This window comes from Ursus arctos, unplaced genomic scaffold (genome assembly GCF_023065955.2).
Source record: "Ursus arctos isolate Adak ecotype North America unplaced genomic scaffold, UrsArc2.0 scaffold_6, whole genome shotgun sequence".
NCBI classification, from domain to species: Eukaryota; Metazoa; Chordata; class Mammalia; order Carnivora; family Ursidae; genus Ursus; species Ursus arctos.
The window spans coordinates 60,306,624-60,324,189 of record NW_026623078.1 but is presented as its reverse complement, the minus strand read 5'-3'; the positions used below and the strand labels follow the sequence as shown (position 1 = coordinate 60,324,189).

General features: G+C 35.1%; 1 pseudogene; it reads right to left on the bottom strand.

The window, feature by feature from the left end:
• Nucleotides 1-5,668: 5,668 nt before the first annotated feature.
• LOC113252679 (60S ribosomal protein L27-like) overlaps nt 5,669-17,566 on the bottom strand; it is a 108,375-nt pseudogene continuing 96,477 nt past the window's right edge.

Genomic DNA, 17,566 nt, shown 5'->3' with positions numbered 1-17,566 from the left:
TAGAAATTCCTGAAATTCTGCAGACTGGGAGCATAGAAGAAAAAAAAGAACAGAAACTATAGAGAAATATCTCACAAATAATGTATAGGGAGGTTCATATCATCCTTTTATTTTAATAACCAAAAAGAAAATAAGAATTTGATCTTAATTTGATAAATAAATAAATAATAAATACAAAAATAAATGGAAGAAAATAGCTTTGGCATCTTGGAACCTCAGAGGTTTGTGGTTTAGCAGATGAGATGTTTATTGGATAAAGTTGTCCTTAACTCGTGCCTTTTGGAGCAGCAATCAATGACTGCAGGTGAAGCCATGCTCATGATTACATGTAAGATGCCCCAGAAATATTTAGAAGGATTATTTTGAGAGACTGCAGTTCTTATATCTGAGGTTATAGGAAAGAGGCTCTGATATCCTGGTTAATCCTATTATGAAACCCTATCTCTAAACACAGGTCGAGAGGCTTGAGAAAACTAGAGTGTACTTAATCATTGTGGGAGGAAAAAAAAAAAAATTTCTTCTCCTGGCTTTACAGAAAATCTCACATTAAAAAAGTCCTGATTTTTTTTTCCAAAAAAAAATAGTTCTTCATGATTACTTGTATCTACAAGCTGCTGGGGCAGATAATGGCTGGCCCATTTAATCGTTCATTAGTCTTCACCATCCTAATTTAACTATCCCTAAACAGATTGGTTGGGCATATTGCAAGGAATTTAGAAACCTGCTTTAAAAACAGGTTTATAAAAGTTTTACACATATTTAGGTCTCATTAATAAACAACATTTCTCCTTACAGACTGTCACCGGGAATTAAAGGAAAACCAGAAATTAATGGAAGGGCTAACTGTAATGCAAAACAGCTGAACCTGAATCTTTTACAAAGGTAAGGATAGATTATGATTAATTTACCTGCTTTATTCTTTTTTACCTCACAGCAGTACTTACCGTTTGTCAGAGTCTCGCTGTCCTTCTGATTTTAGAGGTGTGGGGTCTTGGTTTGTTTTTTTGGAAACCTTGGAGTACTCAGCATGCCACTGAGGCCTCAAGCTCTTATCACCACAAGCAAAACTGTCAGTTCTGAAACACTGCTGAGGAGACTCTCAGGCAAAGAGAAACGCAAAACAAGCACTTCACACGGTTGTGGGGCAGGTACTGCTGGAAAACTTATTAATGAAGGATTAAATGTATAAAAAGAATGCTCTGAGCCCCTAAAGTTTGCTTACCACTCAAAAATGTAGGATTAGAAGTAATCATGTTGGTACAGTTTGAGAAATTATGGAATAGTGTTTTGTGTTAGCTCAGCTAACATTCTTACTTTGTTCCTCTTTCCCTAATTGTGTAAAAGTAATGGAAGCAAATAGGATGCACATATTTTTAACACTTTTAGGCATTTCTGCATATATGAGCATTGTGATAAATATTTTTGGGGTAACTACTTTTTAATGCTAAGTTGAAAATTCATTTAGACAGAAAATAAATATGAAGATAACAAAAGTTACAGGAAACAACTTTAGAAATCTAAAATAGACTCTAACATATTATTTAATTTTTTGAGGTTTTCATCTCATTTTTAATAGCAGGGGAAAAGTACAAGTTAACACTAAGGATTTTGATGACTCACATGTGCAGAATCTTTGATGTTTAGCTTATTTTTGATGTTGTATGCTTGTTTTTGTACATGAACTTGTTTTTTTTCTGATAACTTTAGTTACCAGCTGGTAAGATGGAAAAACAGAAATCCAAAAACCAGAATTGAGTTTCACCATGCCTTTGTCTTTTTTGTGGTGAGGTATCTGTTGTATAAAGTAGGAGGATAAAGAAAGCCCAAGGGTAAAAAAAAAAAGATTTGGAACGTGACAGGGCAAAAGCCACCTCGTCCCTTTTCCCTCATCACTATTTGATACTTTCTCACCAGATGTGCCTGACTTGTGTGTATAGCTACTCTGGGCACTGACGTTCTCCTAAAACTGTAATTGTCTGTCTCTGAGAGTGTAGTCAACAGAGCAGTTAGCAAGAAACACTCACTGGTGGCAGATCTGCCTGCATGGTTTCACCTGCTTCTCATCCCATCCTAGCATTGCTGTGTTGGAACCCTGGCAAATCTTATGTTCCTGGACTGGTGCTGCTATTTGTCCTTTTTAAGATGTTAGTAGGGAGTCAAACACTTTTCTATAAACTACCCCCCTCCCCCGCCAATTGAAGCATCCAACCCTTCTTCAGTCTGGATGCAAAGTTCTCTTCATTTAACAAACATTCTTTCATTTTCCATGGCTTCTTTACATTTTTTAAATTTTATTTGAAGGTCCACATATTTTCCTCTTGTGTGAAATATCTTGGTTTGTGTTGGGATGGAAATAAGGTATTGCTTGCTATCAGTTAACCTTCTTACTGATCCATCCTTTGTATGTATGAAAGGTATATATCTAAAGGCTGTTTTTGGACATTTAAAACAATTAATTTTATATCATGGTTATTTTCCTATACAATTAAATATTCTGTGATAATATCATTATAATGTCTTATAATATCCCATCTATTCTGGTGTGACTTGGCCTTGGCAATCTTTTCAAAATCTCATGCAAATAAAAATGGAGGGAACAGCTTTGCATAAACAATGTTACTTTGAGTCTCTCATTATTTGAATCTACATATCATTTTTCAATGACATCTCCCCTAGACAAAGATTGAAATTAAAACTAAAAGCCTAGCTTATTTAAGGAGTACAGACACATGAGCCAAATCCAGATCTTTCCTCAAAATATTAAATTAGAATTATTTCACCTCCTCCAGGAAGTTTACTGTGAATTGCTGTCATACTTGGATAAATTATCTTGATCATACTACAATGATGGTAAAAATTTTTTTCCTATTACTGAATTTGTTTATCTCAAGTATTTAATAGTCTAGAGGGAAACTTTTCACAATAGTCTGTTCTCTCCTGAGTAAAGAAACTATATTTTATTCATCTAGGTATCATCAGAGACTAGAACATCATAGGCATGTACTTTATATTTGTAGAATGAATGAAACTGGCTTCCACATCTAACACATTATGGAAATCAAAACTGTTCATTTAAACTTGGTAGTGTCAATTTTATTACATGAAATACTATTGAGCTTTTTTCCAAATGTGTTATATTAGTCAGGGTCTACCAGAATCATAAAGATGTATTCACCTGGAGTTAATTTATCTAGTTAAGTTATTATTAAATATTTAATTAAATTATCTAATTAAATTATTATTAGTTAAATATCTAAAGATAATTTAAAGAAGATATTATTAACAGAGTTGTGGAAAGGGTTTAGGGAACAAACAAAAGATATTTAGTAAACCAAAGACTAGCTAGAGCCAGAAGCCATTTCCTTCCCCAGGCCGAAAGGATAAAAGGAATAATAGGAAAATGGTGTCTCTGGATCCAAGGGTAGCTGGAACCATGAAAGAGGAGTCACAGCAAGTCCATCACCAAAGCTCAAAGTGAAGAAATATCCCTATATCTTCCCCGCCCCTGTCATCCAGTCTTCTGCTATCGAATCCGTTGCTAATTCAACCAGACACTAGGGGGAAATGGGACCCAGAGATGCAATTTTTTAATATCAACTTCCTGCGGTGCAGAATAATGAAGAGAAGCCAAAAATTGATTGTAAATTAAGTAGAAAAAAATCATACTTGTTATGGAAGAGATAAATCTAATATTAGTTATGAAGAATTATATTTTCATTAAAAATCTGATATAAGATTATATGTGTGCTTGCATGTATATATATATATGCATTGTATGCAAATATATATATATATGCATCGAGAAGAGATTGAAAGCAGATGCAAATAAACCAGGAGGCTTACAGCACAATAGTGCTCTTGATATTTTTTCACATTTAAAAAGTCCTTTTTAGAATGATTGAAATTTATATTTATTATTGTCACTATCATTATTATTAGGATGGCGATGATAATAGCAGCTCTTTAATTTTAATGAATACCTTAAGTATTTACTTCTATGATTAGCAATCACCCTATATTTTTATTTTGCCGCTTGTTTACAGAAACAGTACAAACTGATAATTTTAACTTTGTTGAAAATTTAAATTAATAACCTTCACTAACTTTCTCCTGTATCTTAATTGTTATTTAAGTTTTTCCTTAAGTTTACAATATAAGGATTATATGACAAATAATCATGAGCCACCTTAAGTTTTATGTCCTTTTAAATTCATGGAATAGAGTCTATTGATTTAAAATGACTTGTGTATACTTCACCAGGAAACAACAGGGAATTTTTTTTTTTTAGTATCATTAACATAAACTGTAGAATAGACAAATCACAGTGACAATGTCATGCATAGTTTACTTATATAGTCCTCAAGTCACTTTATAAAATTAACAGGATATTTCATAAAAATGTGTCAACCCTAAAACAATATATCACTTTGTGATTTTGATTTGTTGATCTTAAAAAAGAAAAAAAGCCAGTTATTTTACCAGCAAAATGAGTTCATTTTGGAATAGCAGAGGGTTTGTAATTTGGATAAGCAAACTATGGTGAACCATAGGCAAATCCAGAGAACAAAGGAGAGGAACTTGCTTTTATAGGGGAAAGGAGGAAACTGGAAGGGGTTGTTTCACTGAGTTCTCATTGACTGGACTGTTGCTTGAGCAAGGAGAAATTCTTCCTCCTCCTGGGGTATGCAAAGCAAGCTTCTTCCTACTGGGAAATGCAAGGTATGCTTCTTAAGGCAAGTGGTAATATGTAAGATCTCTCTCTCAGGGCTTCCCCACTCCACTTTAAGTGAGATTGCTTTTATTTATTTTCACAGATTCAACAAGTAGCAAATCCCAAAAGATTTGTTATGACTTCATAAACCGTGAGGCAATGGTAAATCTTTAACTTTTTTTTCCCCTAGAAATAGTGGTGCCATTATTATGAGTCCATATTACAGCTCAAATATCTCATCCTCAAAGAGAAATCTTAATACCTCCTTTAAATGTTTTTGAAAGTTATGGGTTCTCTATCATTCCTCTGTTTACTCCCTGTAAACTTGTTTGATTTTTTTTTAATTATACATGCCCTACTATAATGTAAAGAGATATACCTTCCTTGTTTGCTCAAGAACACTATCATACGATACAGTGCCTTCTGCATAGTAGGTACTTAATGTTTGGGATGAGTGGTTAAATGAATAAATGATATAAACTAAGCTACTGGAGTCTAGATTTGATCATAAGGTAAACTTGATCTGAGCAATTTCATGGCAAGAATTCTAAAGAGTCTAAAATGTATGGAGAAATGCAAAGAATCTAATAACCAAAACAATTTACTTAAATGACAAACATTCAAGGAGTGCCTGAGTGGTTCTGTTGGTTAGGCGTCTGACTCTTGATTTTGGCTCAGGTCATGATTTCAGAGTCCTGAGATGGAGCCCTCTGTCAGGCTCAGGCTCCTGCTGGGCTGGAGCCTACTTAAGATTCTCTCTCTCTCTCTGTGACTTTAAATCTCATTTTCATTCATTATTTTGCAAATGTTTATTGAGCACTTATTTTCTAAACCACTAGTCGAGGCCCTGAGGATACAAATTATTCAAAAAACAAGCATAGGAAAAAAACAGCCCACGTGACAGCAGTTATATAATATTTATTTATTTATTTATTTATTTATTTATTTATTTATTATTTATAATGTCTGGAACAAAAACAGCCAAAACCACAGCTTCTGGAAGAACCATTTGTTCTTGCTGGTCTTGTCCATCTTGAACTGACCTCAGCCCCTCGTCAGGCCTTGTATTTAAGAGCGGGGTTTCTGAAAACATCGAGGCTGACAAGTTTGTCCAAGAGGATATCCACAAGGTACCTTGTGGGCATGAGGTGATTGTAGTTACAAACTTTCACAAAAGATTTGATATTTGACCTCTTCTTGCCCATGGCAGCTGCCACTCTGCTGGGATACCGGTCAATTCCAGCCACCAGAGCATGACTGTAGGTTTGGTTGCAGTGGCAGTCATCAATGTTCTTCACAAGGACCACTTTTGCCTCGGAAGTAGCTTCTTGCCAGGACCAGCACCACCGTCCCAGGTCTCACAAACTTGCTCTTTTGACACCAACCACCCGAGCCTTATAATATATACTTCTATGGGAAGACAAACAATAAACAATATGAATATTGATTTAAATAAAACATTATATAGTGACAGGTGCTGGGGGGACAAAGTAGGGAACCTTAGAAAATGTGAATATATGATACTTAATTTGAATGGTCAAGAAAGACTAAAAAATTGCCATTTTAGTAGAATTCTCAAATATGATTAAAAGGTCAGTCATGTCAATATCCATAGGAAGAGCACTCTAGAAAGAAAAGAAGAGAAGGGATAAAGGCCCTAGGCATGTTTTCTTGTTTGTTTGTTTGTTTGTTTGTTTTCTGATGAGTTACAGGGATAGTAAGGAGGCCAATGTGTCTGGAGCAGAGTAAGAAAGAAGGTAGGTGCAGCTTATGATTTCAAGGATATAATAAAGCAGATAAGAAGGATGGATAAAGCCTAGAAAGTCTTTAGTTTTACTTTATGGTAGAGTATTTTGAGAAGAGAAATAGTATAATCTGATTTACATTTTACAAGGTTTGTGAATGTTATTTAGTATAGACTGGACTGTTTCTACTCAAACGTATCATCTCACTCCTGTAAATTATCACCTTATTGGATACTGATCATGTGAATACATTTTGATCATGAAGTCCTACAAATATCATAGAAATAATTTTCTTTTTTTTTATTTTAATGATTTTTTATTATATTATGTTAGTCACCATACAGTACATCCCCGGTTTCCAATGTAAGGCTCGATGATTCATTAGTTGTGTATAACACCCAGTGCACCATGCAATATGTGCCCTCCTTACTACCCATCACCAGCCTATCCCATTCCCCCACCCCCTCCCCTCTGAGGCCTTCAGTTTGTTTCTCATAGTCCATAGTCTCTCATGTTTCATTCCCCCTTCTGATTACCCCCCCTTTCTTTATCCCTTTCTTCCCCTACCGATCATCTTAGTTCTTATGTTCCATAGATGAGAGAAATCATATGATAGTTGTCTTTCTCTGCTTGACTTATTTCACTTAGCATTATCTCCTCCAGTGCCGTCCATGTTGTAGCAAATGTTGAGAACTCATTCTTTTCTGATAGCTGAGTAATATTCCATTGTATATATGGACCACAACTTCTTAATCCAGTCATCTGTTGAAGGGCATCTCGGCTCCTTCCACGATTTAGCTATTGTGGACAATGCTGCTATGAACATTGGGGTGCATATGGCCCTTCTCTTCACTACGTCTGTATCTTTGGGGTAAACACCCAGTATTGCAATGGCTGGATCATAGGGTAGCTCAATTTTTAACTTTTTTAAGGGACCTCCACACTGTTTTCCAGAGTGGCTGTACCAACTTGCATTCCCACCAACAATGTAGGAGGGATCCCCTTTCTCCACATCCTCTCCAACAATTGTTGTCTCTTGCCTTGTAGAAATAATTTTCTAAATATTATCACTCCCTGCCTTATTTTTGATTAGCCTATTTCCTACTGCTGAAGTGTTCTCTAGATATTAAGAGTTTATTCATTCGGAATCACTTTCTCATTAGAAGAGATTGAAACTGAACTCAAACTGTCTTAAGAATAAAAGGGAGTGTGGCTTTATTGGACCATATAAACATAACTAGCTTCATGCTTAGATCCAGTTGTTCATAAGAAGGATCAGTGCTTTTTCCCTTATCTTTTCTGTAGATTTGTTTGCCTGTTTGTTGACTTTATTCTATAAGAGGTTCTCAATACCTGGGAAAAATGACACCTGTTTGCAACACCAAGAAACATTCCAATGGTTTAATGAATCAGCAGCATAAAATATCTTATCTTTATCAGTGACTATACATCAAACACATTCATATTTTTTCATTGGATGTACTTCATTGATATGGCCAGTCCTGAGCCCAGTGGTATGACCAAGAGGATAAGTGGTCTACTTAATTGACATGAACTTAGCCCTACAATCTGCGAAAGTGAGAATATTGTGATTTACTGCCACAAGTTTGAGTCACATATCTTATTCCTGTAGCCTGTGAAGGGCATGCCATTGTGACTTTCAGCCACAGGGATGAAGGGATGGCAGGTAATGAAAAATAGCAGTTCTACACAAGAAGATTGGAGCAGTAATGTCAAAGAAACATATAGGAATATTTAATAGGAGATTAAGACAATCAGTACCATAATCTAAAATGGGCAATGGTCAAAGGATCCAATGGTAGGTGAGATTAAGGGGAATTCAGGAAACAAATAATATAATGTTTTGTGTTACATAAAGCAATCTTGCATATGGTTGGAGTACATTTTAAATCTGCCAAAGCTGAACTCACTCTGCCTTCTGATATTTCACTTAAGGTAAGTGTATTTGACTTCTGGTACATTAAAAAACTAAGTGTGTGTGTGTGTGTGTGTGTGTGTGTGTGTGTGTGTGGTGTATGCTTGTATACATTAACTAACATAAATTAATATGGTATGCATATAGGCAAAAACACATTGGTGGAGATTATGTTTTTTTGTTCTAACAGCACAGAGTCTGGCACATGGAAGATGATAATTTTTCGGTGAAGCCTTATTAAATCAGCTTGTAATTAAATGTTTCATATATGACCATGAACTGCAAAGATTATTTCTAATGTATTCATTCTTGTATGTAATAGCTTCTAATATGTAGTAATGCTATCTTTTCTTAAAACAGGGACTTGAATTTTAAAGGTGATGCACTTTAAAATTACTCTAATTCTTTTTTTTTCTTTATTTACTTTTATTTATTTATTTTTATAATAATATTTTTTATTATATTATGTTAGTCACCATATAGTACATCCCTAGTTTTTGATGTAAAGTTCCATGATTCATTAGTTGCGTATAACACCCAGTGCACCATGCAATATGTGCCCTCCTTACTACCCATCACCAGCCTATCCCATTCCCCCACCCCCTCCCCTCTGAAGCCCTCAGTTTGTTTCTCAGAGTCCATAATCTCTCATGCTTCCTTCCCCCTTCTGATTACCCCCCCTTTCTTTATCCCTTTCTTCTCCTACCAATCTTCCTAGTTCTTATGTTCCATAGATGAGAGAAACCATATGATAATTGTCTTTCTCTGCTTGGCTTATTTCACTTAGCATTATCTCCTCCAGTGCCGTCCATGTTGCAGCAAAAGTTGAGAAATCGTTCTTTCTGATAGCTGAGTAATATTCCATTGCATATATGGACCACATCTTCTTAATCCAGTCATCTGTTGAAGGGCATCCCGGCTCCTTCCACGATTTAGCTATTATTTACTTTTAAATTTTGAATTTAAATAAAAGTATTTTAAATGTTAAATTATTAATACAGGATCAGAAACAAGATTTAAAACATGTGTATTGTAGATGTTTTAACTATATTTTTTAAATTCTGTTTCTTTTCTTTATGTCTCCTTTACTTGTGAGAGGAGAAACTAATTCTTATTTTAACTTTTTTAAAGTGTTATTCTGGGGCAGTCATTTAAGCATCTGACTCGTGGTTTGGGCTCAGGTCATGATCTCAGGGTTGTGAAATTGAGTCCCACATTGGGCTCTACGCTAAGTGTGGACTCTGCTTGGATTCTCTCCCTCTCCCTCTTCTCTGCTCCTCCTCCTACACTCTCTCTCTGTCTCAAAAATAAATAAATCTTTTAAAAAGTAAAATAAAAAAGTGCTGTTCCAATACCAAAAACAATATCACACTATATGTTAACTAAATAGAATTTAAATAAAAATTTGAAGAAGAAAAAAAAAGTGCTCTTGTATTCCGAATGAACTAAATTTACACTACTTCATTAAATACATTCACATTTATTCATTTTATATGAACACCTTGTGATTATTGTTTTGCCTCCCTACATTGTTTTATATAGGCACAAAACACTTCTCCTTAGCCTGATGATCCCATCTCTACCAAAATATTAGGCAGCCGTGACAGGATGCAATTTGTTTTTTTCTACATACTGGTGACTAAGGTGGACTGATGTTACATGAACTTCCTAATGTTCCAAATCCTGATGCATATATTTTCCAAAAACTATTTCCAAACATAGGTCACTGGATATTTCTGAGTAGAAGATAATGAAATAAAATGAAAAATGAAGTCTTAGAGTTTCTCTGTAGTGGGTAGTGTGAAATAACAATAATATATTTTATATTTTTCATTGGAAGGTTCATGTGAATCAGCCCACACATTAAAATACAAAAATTTTATTGTCAAAGAATGCAGCAGAAATTAAATCATTAATTTCATTGTATGAACACATGATCTTGCTATCCTGAAAATGTCTCTGTCTCAACTACATACTATATTTTAAAAGGAGAATAAGCAAAGAAAGCCCTTGTTTATAAAACTTAATTTCCCACAAAAACATTCTTTAGAAGCAAAATTATCATTTTGTTCATTATTTTTAAGTATCTGACATTGCAGCAAACATATTAGATATATTTATTATTGCAAAACAAGTATGTGACCAGTTTTCTTTATGGAGCATCGAAGAGGTCATTTCTCTACTCTGTTAACAGATTTCACTCACGATCTTCCCACTTCAAAATATAATATTTTGGGTCTCTATGTTCGAGATATAGATCTGTCACTAATACACATATGACAAATGCATTGCTTCTGATGTGACCTTTGTCTAAAGAAACCATTCCCATACACTGTCAGGCATCTTTTCTCGGCAATCTCAAGATATGAACTCAATTGGCAAAAGGCTTTATTGTGGGGAGCTTCGCACATTGTTCTCATTACTTTTAAGGCATTTTAAAGCCTACACAGCTGTAAAATTGTTTTATCTCCTCCTTTCTCCCCCAATAAGGATTAGCTGAGGTCCAAGGAGTACTATAAGCCTGATAAAGCTTTGAGTGCTTTTACACTGAACTTGAAATGAGTCCAAATACCTCTAACTCCAACATATCAAACTTAAAGTATCACGAAGAACCCAAGTGGCTTAAAAATCCTGCACTACCTTCAGGACTAAAGCAGTCATCCCTCCAGCTGCTGGGGGTATAGTCTCTCAGCTGAGTCTCTCTGAAGAAATTGCACTAAGTTTTAGAGAGCCATCTCACCAAGACTATGTGTCCTTCTGGAAACGTAGTCCATGTCCAATGACTGTCCAAAACAGGCGTGGTAAGGTGGGTTGAGGGTAAGGAACTGTTAGAAGGCTCAGTCCTTTTCCCTCCATTCATGACAACCCTAAAGAGTCATCTTTGCTCTAGTGGGATTGACTGGTCTTTACCACAATGGCGTGCAGTTCTAATCATCCCTCTGCTCAGTCCTGTTTTTGTTTTTGTTTTTTTTTTCACTCTCATAGTTGTTTTTCCTGAAAACTATAAACTTCTTGCATACAAATCTCTATAGCAAAGCCTATTTTCCAGAGAAGCTGGCTAACAACACAACTTATTTAAACTAAGAATATGCAATTCTATTTCTTCACAAAACCTTGAAATTAATGAAGAAAATCTTATATCACTACCTTCAGTGTGTGAAATAATAGTGGACTGAATAAAATTATTTGGCTGCTTTTGGGTAGAATTGTCACAGGGACTTAGTATACATTTATTTCCTTGATTAGCTTTTAAATTATAATCCTAAGTCTGAAGTACAAAATAAAAAACAAACTGATGTTGAGGCTATTTCTTTACACTTATGTATATTCTTTTAGTACTGCCTCTTTTTTTTTTTAAAGATTTTATTTTTTTTTATTTATTTATTTGGCAGAGATAGAGACAGCCAGCGAGAGAGGGAACACAAGCAGGGGGAGTGGGAGAGGAAGAAGCAGGCTCATATCGGAGGAGCCTGATGTGGGACTCGATCCCATAACGCTGGGATCACGCCCTGAGCCGAAGGCAGACGCTTAACCGCTGTGCCACCCAGGCGCCCCTAGTACTGCCTCTTTAAAAAAAAAAAAACTGATGAATTCACTTCTCTCTCTCTTCTCCACCACCTGTCTTTTTTGTGTGTGTGTTTGTGCATGTGTGTGTGTGGAGGTGGAGTAAGGTTTAAAATGTTTTAAATTATACAATATTAGATTCAATTATGACATACATTTTAGCAAAGTGTTCCTTTGATTTTATCATTTTTTATTTTATCATTTTTTTAAGTTTATTTTCAGAGTTAAAGAGTTTAAAAATATTTGAGGGCTTAGTGACTTCCTTCCCCTTGTCCAGTTGTGGACATTTCCCCCCTACATTTTCTGTGTTTCTCATTATAAAGTCTTCTCTTAAATATTAACAAATTGGCTCCAGGAAGATACTAATTTATCATCCCATCAGCTATGTAGGAGAGTGCTCATTTTGCAATGTTAATTATATGCCATATTATCTTTTTGTTCTTTTGTCAATATAATGGATGAAATGCAATATATTTCATTGTTTGTTTTACCTTCTAAAACTAACGACTGAAATTGAAAATAGTTGTACATTGATGTCCAACAAAATGGTGGTATGACCTTTGGGCCCCTGCCACAATATAAATTAATACAAAAATTGCTCCTAAGCTACACCTGGATTAATGTCTTGTGGCTGTCCAATGGAAGGCAGGATCAACCCACAATCCAGAATTCAGTTCAAATATTGAGATAGATGATGCTACCCAAGTACCAAGAGGTATTAAGACATTTATTACTCACATTATAAGGTTTTCTTGGGAAAGCAAGGCAGACTTACACTAAACTACAAAAATCACTTAATAGAGCAAAGAGGAGGGACACCTAGGTGGCTCAGTAGGTTAAGCATCTGCCTTTGGCTCAGGTCATGATCCCAGGGTCTTGGGATCAAGAGTCTGCGTCTCCTCTCTCTCTGCTGCTCCCCCTCCTTCTGCTCTCTCTCTGTCAAATAAATAGATAAAATCTTAAAAAAAAATAGAGCAAACAGGAACAAATGGCTTGGAGTGATTTGAGGGTAATTTCAGGTTTAGAGTCCCCACTCATTGTCCTGGATTTTGTGTGGTTTGAACTTCCTACCAGAACCAAAGGAAGGAGCCTGTAGACTTGTAAATGGGCTTGCTAAGGTGTGGGACAAGAAATGTACAAAGAAGTCTTGGGCTTGAAATATATCAGTAGTCAAACATCAAAACTGCAACCAGACTCTGTCTTACAGTTAAAAATAAAGTGAAATAACAAGTGCTAGAAATAAAGAAGGAGCTCAAAACTACAGAAGAAAAAGAGCAAACTGACATCCTAAGAAGAGCCCAGAGTACTGTAAACCATGGAATCTGATTGACTGAGACCACTGAATGACTTTATGTCTTCACCTAAGGGAAATAGGAGTGACATTCCTCAAATAGGAAGTGCGGCTCCTCAACTTAAAAAGAAATTAGTAAATCAACCAACATCTTTAACCCACCTTTAGCTAGAATATTGGCAATGGTGTTTGTCATCCACCTGTGACTTTGAGCTTTAAAAACTTACTCCTTTGAGAGAAATTGAAGCCTTAAATCTGAAACATATGAATTTTATAATCAGAGTTACAACATACACTTAGTGCTGGAATACACAGTCAGAGAATTACTACAGAAACCAACTAAGGACTTGTGAAGTTTCTTGAACTCTGTAGGAAGCAAGCAAAATGTAAGCAAAGTTTCTTGAACTCTGTAGGAAGCGAGTTGTAGAAACATGCCTACAACTGAAAGACAAACTATAAAATCAATAAGATGATGATGAGCTTATCTTGAAATATTTAAAACAAGATCAAGAAATGAACCCATAAAAAGGCAGGAAGAAAAAACCAAAGAATTAACATCCATTAGACAATTTAAAATGAATAAAATACTAGCATATTCTTTTTTTTTCTCCAAGTTTGTATTTATATTCCAGCTAGTTAATATACGGTTCATACTAGTTTCAGGTATAGAATCTAGCGGTTCATCACTTACGTACAACACCCAGTGCTCATCTCAACAAGTGCCCTCTTTAATACCCATCATCCATTTAACCTATACCCCCACCCACTGCCCCTCCAGTAACCATCAGTTTGTTTTCTATAGTGAAGAGTCTGTTTCTTGATCTGGCTCTCTCTCTTTGTATTCCCCTATGTTCATTTGTTTTGTTTCTTAAATTCCACATATGAGTGAAGTCATATGGTATTCGTCTTTCTCTGACTGACTTATTTCACTTAGCATAATACTCTCTAGTTCCATCCATGTCATTGCTTGGCAAGATTTCATTTTTTAAAGCTGAATAATATTCCATTATATATATTTATATATATATATATATATATATATATATATATATATATATATATATATATATATTACTTCTTTATCCACTCATCAGTCAATGGACATCTGGGTTCTTTCTATAATTTGGCTCTTGTTGATAAAGTATCATGTTTTTTTAAAAGATGAAAAATAGAACCAAAAAAAAAAAAATAAGACTTCAAAGAAATCACACAATGTCATGAAAAAGGCAATAATTGAAAAAAAAGAGAAATTATAAAACAAATAAAATATAGTTGTCAAAATTAAAAAATGTAACGAATGGTCATGTTAAATGGGACAGGATCATACCCTCCATGATAAAGATACTTAAAAATACATTGATCTCTAAAAAATGCATTGATTGTTCTGTAACAAAGGAACACAGATGCCAACTGAAAGAGTTCCCAATGGCCAAAGCTGGGACAATTTGACCACCAAAATAAAGGCATAACATCAATATCCCTGAGCTGATACCAATGTACATACATAACTGAATAAACAAATTAATGGTAGAGAAGAGACAAATCTCTGATGCAGAAGAATTCCAAATCATTTATGTAGATACTCTGCCCTTAAAGTGGGGATTATAAACACCCACTCTAAATCTTGGTTGTGCTTACTGATTTCTTTCTCACAAGTACAGTGTGAAAAAGTGATCAAAGCCTAACTTTATGGTGTAGAAGTCTGACAAACTACTTCAGCCAGGTGATCTAGATCAATATCTACAATGTAAATCATGTTGATGGTATGTACCCTTGATGTAATGAGTTGAAAATCTCACTTCATCTCTGTCATTTTTCTCCCAAAAATCTATAACCCAATCTAATCATGAAAAAAAGAAAAAAAATGCCATATAAATAAAAATATAGGCACATCTTGCAAAATACTTGGCCAGTATTTTTTTATAAGATTTTATTTATTTATTTGTCAGAGAGAGAGAAAGCACAAGCAGGGGAAGCGGCAGGCAGAGCAGGCAGAGCAGGCAGAGGGAGAAGCAGGCTTCCTGCTGAGCAAAGAGCCCAATGCGATGAGGGACTCAATCCCAGGACCCTGGGATCATGACCTGAGCCAAAGGCAGAGGCTTAACCAACTGAGGCACCCAAGTGTTCCAATACTAGGCCAGTATTTATTGCTCAAGACTGTAAAGATCATCAAAAACAAGAAATGTCTGTGAAGCAAGAGGAGTCTATGGAGACATGATGCCTCAAGGTAATCTGATTTCCTGGATGAGATCTTGGGATAGAAAAAGACTTTAGGTAAAACCAAGAAAATTACACGGAACAATGGATTTGAGTCAATAATAATGTATCAATTATTGGTTCATTAATTTTAAGAAATTCCATATACCAGGAGCACCTGGGCGGCTCAGTCCATTAAGGGTCCAACTCTTGATTTCTGCTCAGGTCATGATCTCAGGGTCCTTACATCAAGGCCTGAGTCAGGCTATGCACTAAGCATGGAGTCTGTCTCTCTCCCTGGCCCCACTTGCATGCACTTCTCTCTCTCTCTCTCTCTCTCTCTCTCTCTCTCTCTCTCTCTCTCCCTCTCTCCCTCTCTTTCTCTCCCTCCCTACCTTTCCCTCTCTCTCTCACATATACTGAGTAGGACAGTATATGTGAACTCTACTACCTTCTTAATTTTTGTGTTAATCTAAAACCGTTCTTTAAAATCAATCAATCTAATAAAATGGATACTTCAGAAATAGCCTTATTTTGATTTTGATAAATTGACTTTTAAAAAGGATCGAAGGCATTCAGTAGAGAAAGAATAGTATTTTTAACATATTCTGTTGGAAAAACTGGGTACCTATATGCAAAAAGTAAACATTGGTGCATCCTCCACACTGCATAAAAATGTATTCAAATTGCTCCTAGATATATACGTTAAGTTTAAAACAACAAGACTTCAAAATTTGATAGGACTTGCCATTCTTGAAAATTATTTATGATAGGACTATACTCTTTAATCTCTCCAGAAATGGGGCAATACTTCTGTTATGATCTGTAGAGACAATTTGAGGGTCTTGTACTTGGTTTTTCATATCATAATAATCCTCACTTTATGGATCAGGAAACTATGTGCAGATAGATATGCTTGAGACTGAATATATCTGTTCCAACTGCATTCCAGAACTGGAGAAATAGACACAAGGAAGATAAACACCAATGTGTCTACTGAGAAGCAGATTTAAGCCAAAACGCCATTAATCTGATTTGTGAAAATTTTTAACTGGTGGACCTCAATGACATTTGAGTTTTCAGGAATTAGTTCAAATTCTGAGCCCATGTCCAGCAATCCCATAAAATTATGATTTCTCTTGTTTCCTATATGATTATGTTCCCCAATGGATAGTCACACTGCTAAATGGTTATTTGGGAAAGACAAGAGGAGAACTTAGAATATAAATTTCAGCAATCATACCAGACTCATTTCTCAAATTAACTCATTCTCTCATTAAAGAGACTCTGAGTCCTAAATTGGGAATAAAGTTCCTACGATCTTTTGTTAAAAATCTTAAAGATTTTCTACTTACGCAGATCACTGAGGCTTTTAGAGACTGTCCATCTCTTCAGCCTTAAGGTGACCAAGATTAACATTAGACATGTCTACTTACTCATTCATCTCTGCTATTCATTGTGGTAACCACAGCTACCCTGTCTCTGTCAATTGCACGCTCCCTGTATATCCAAATTCCCTAGAAAAATCTAATTTATCTCCTCCTTCTCCTTGAGAGAATCTCAAGGAGAAATCTTAAGTTCAGTAACACTCATCGTATTGAGTATTTGTTAATTATTATTTTCTTCTTTTTAAAATGGATTCATATTCTATTTTATCTGAATCTTGAATGACCTTTCTCATTGCTAGATTAGCTCTGGAGAATATTTTAGGTCTAATTTCAATTTGATGCTTAGATCATTTTATTTCAACCTTAATTTCTAGTGAATTGCACTGTGATTTTCCTTTCTAAATCATCTCAAAGTAATTTATGTTTGTTGCCATTTTAATTCCAATGTTTTCTTCTGAGTCTTTGATGCAATAGATTGAGTTTACTTATTATTCCATTATGTAACTACTACTACAAAAAATTGAATTTCTGAATGTAATTTTGCCTGCCTCAGTGATGTCTAACATAAAATACCATTATTTTATTCTCATTTTATGTCTTCAACACAACTCAACAAATTAGCATTTACTTCCTTAATATAATATCCCCTACATATTATAAAAGTCAGTGCCTATTATTAAGATCTGTGTTATTATTGGGCCATTTTAGAAAAAAATAAAGCTTTTTTTTCACCTT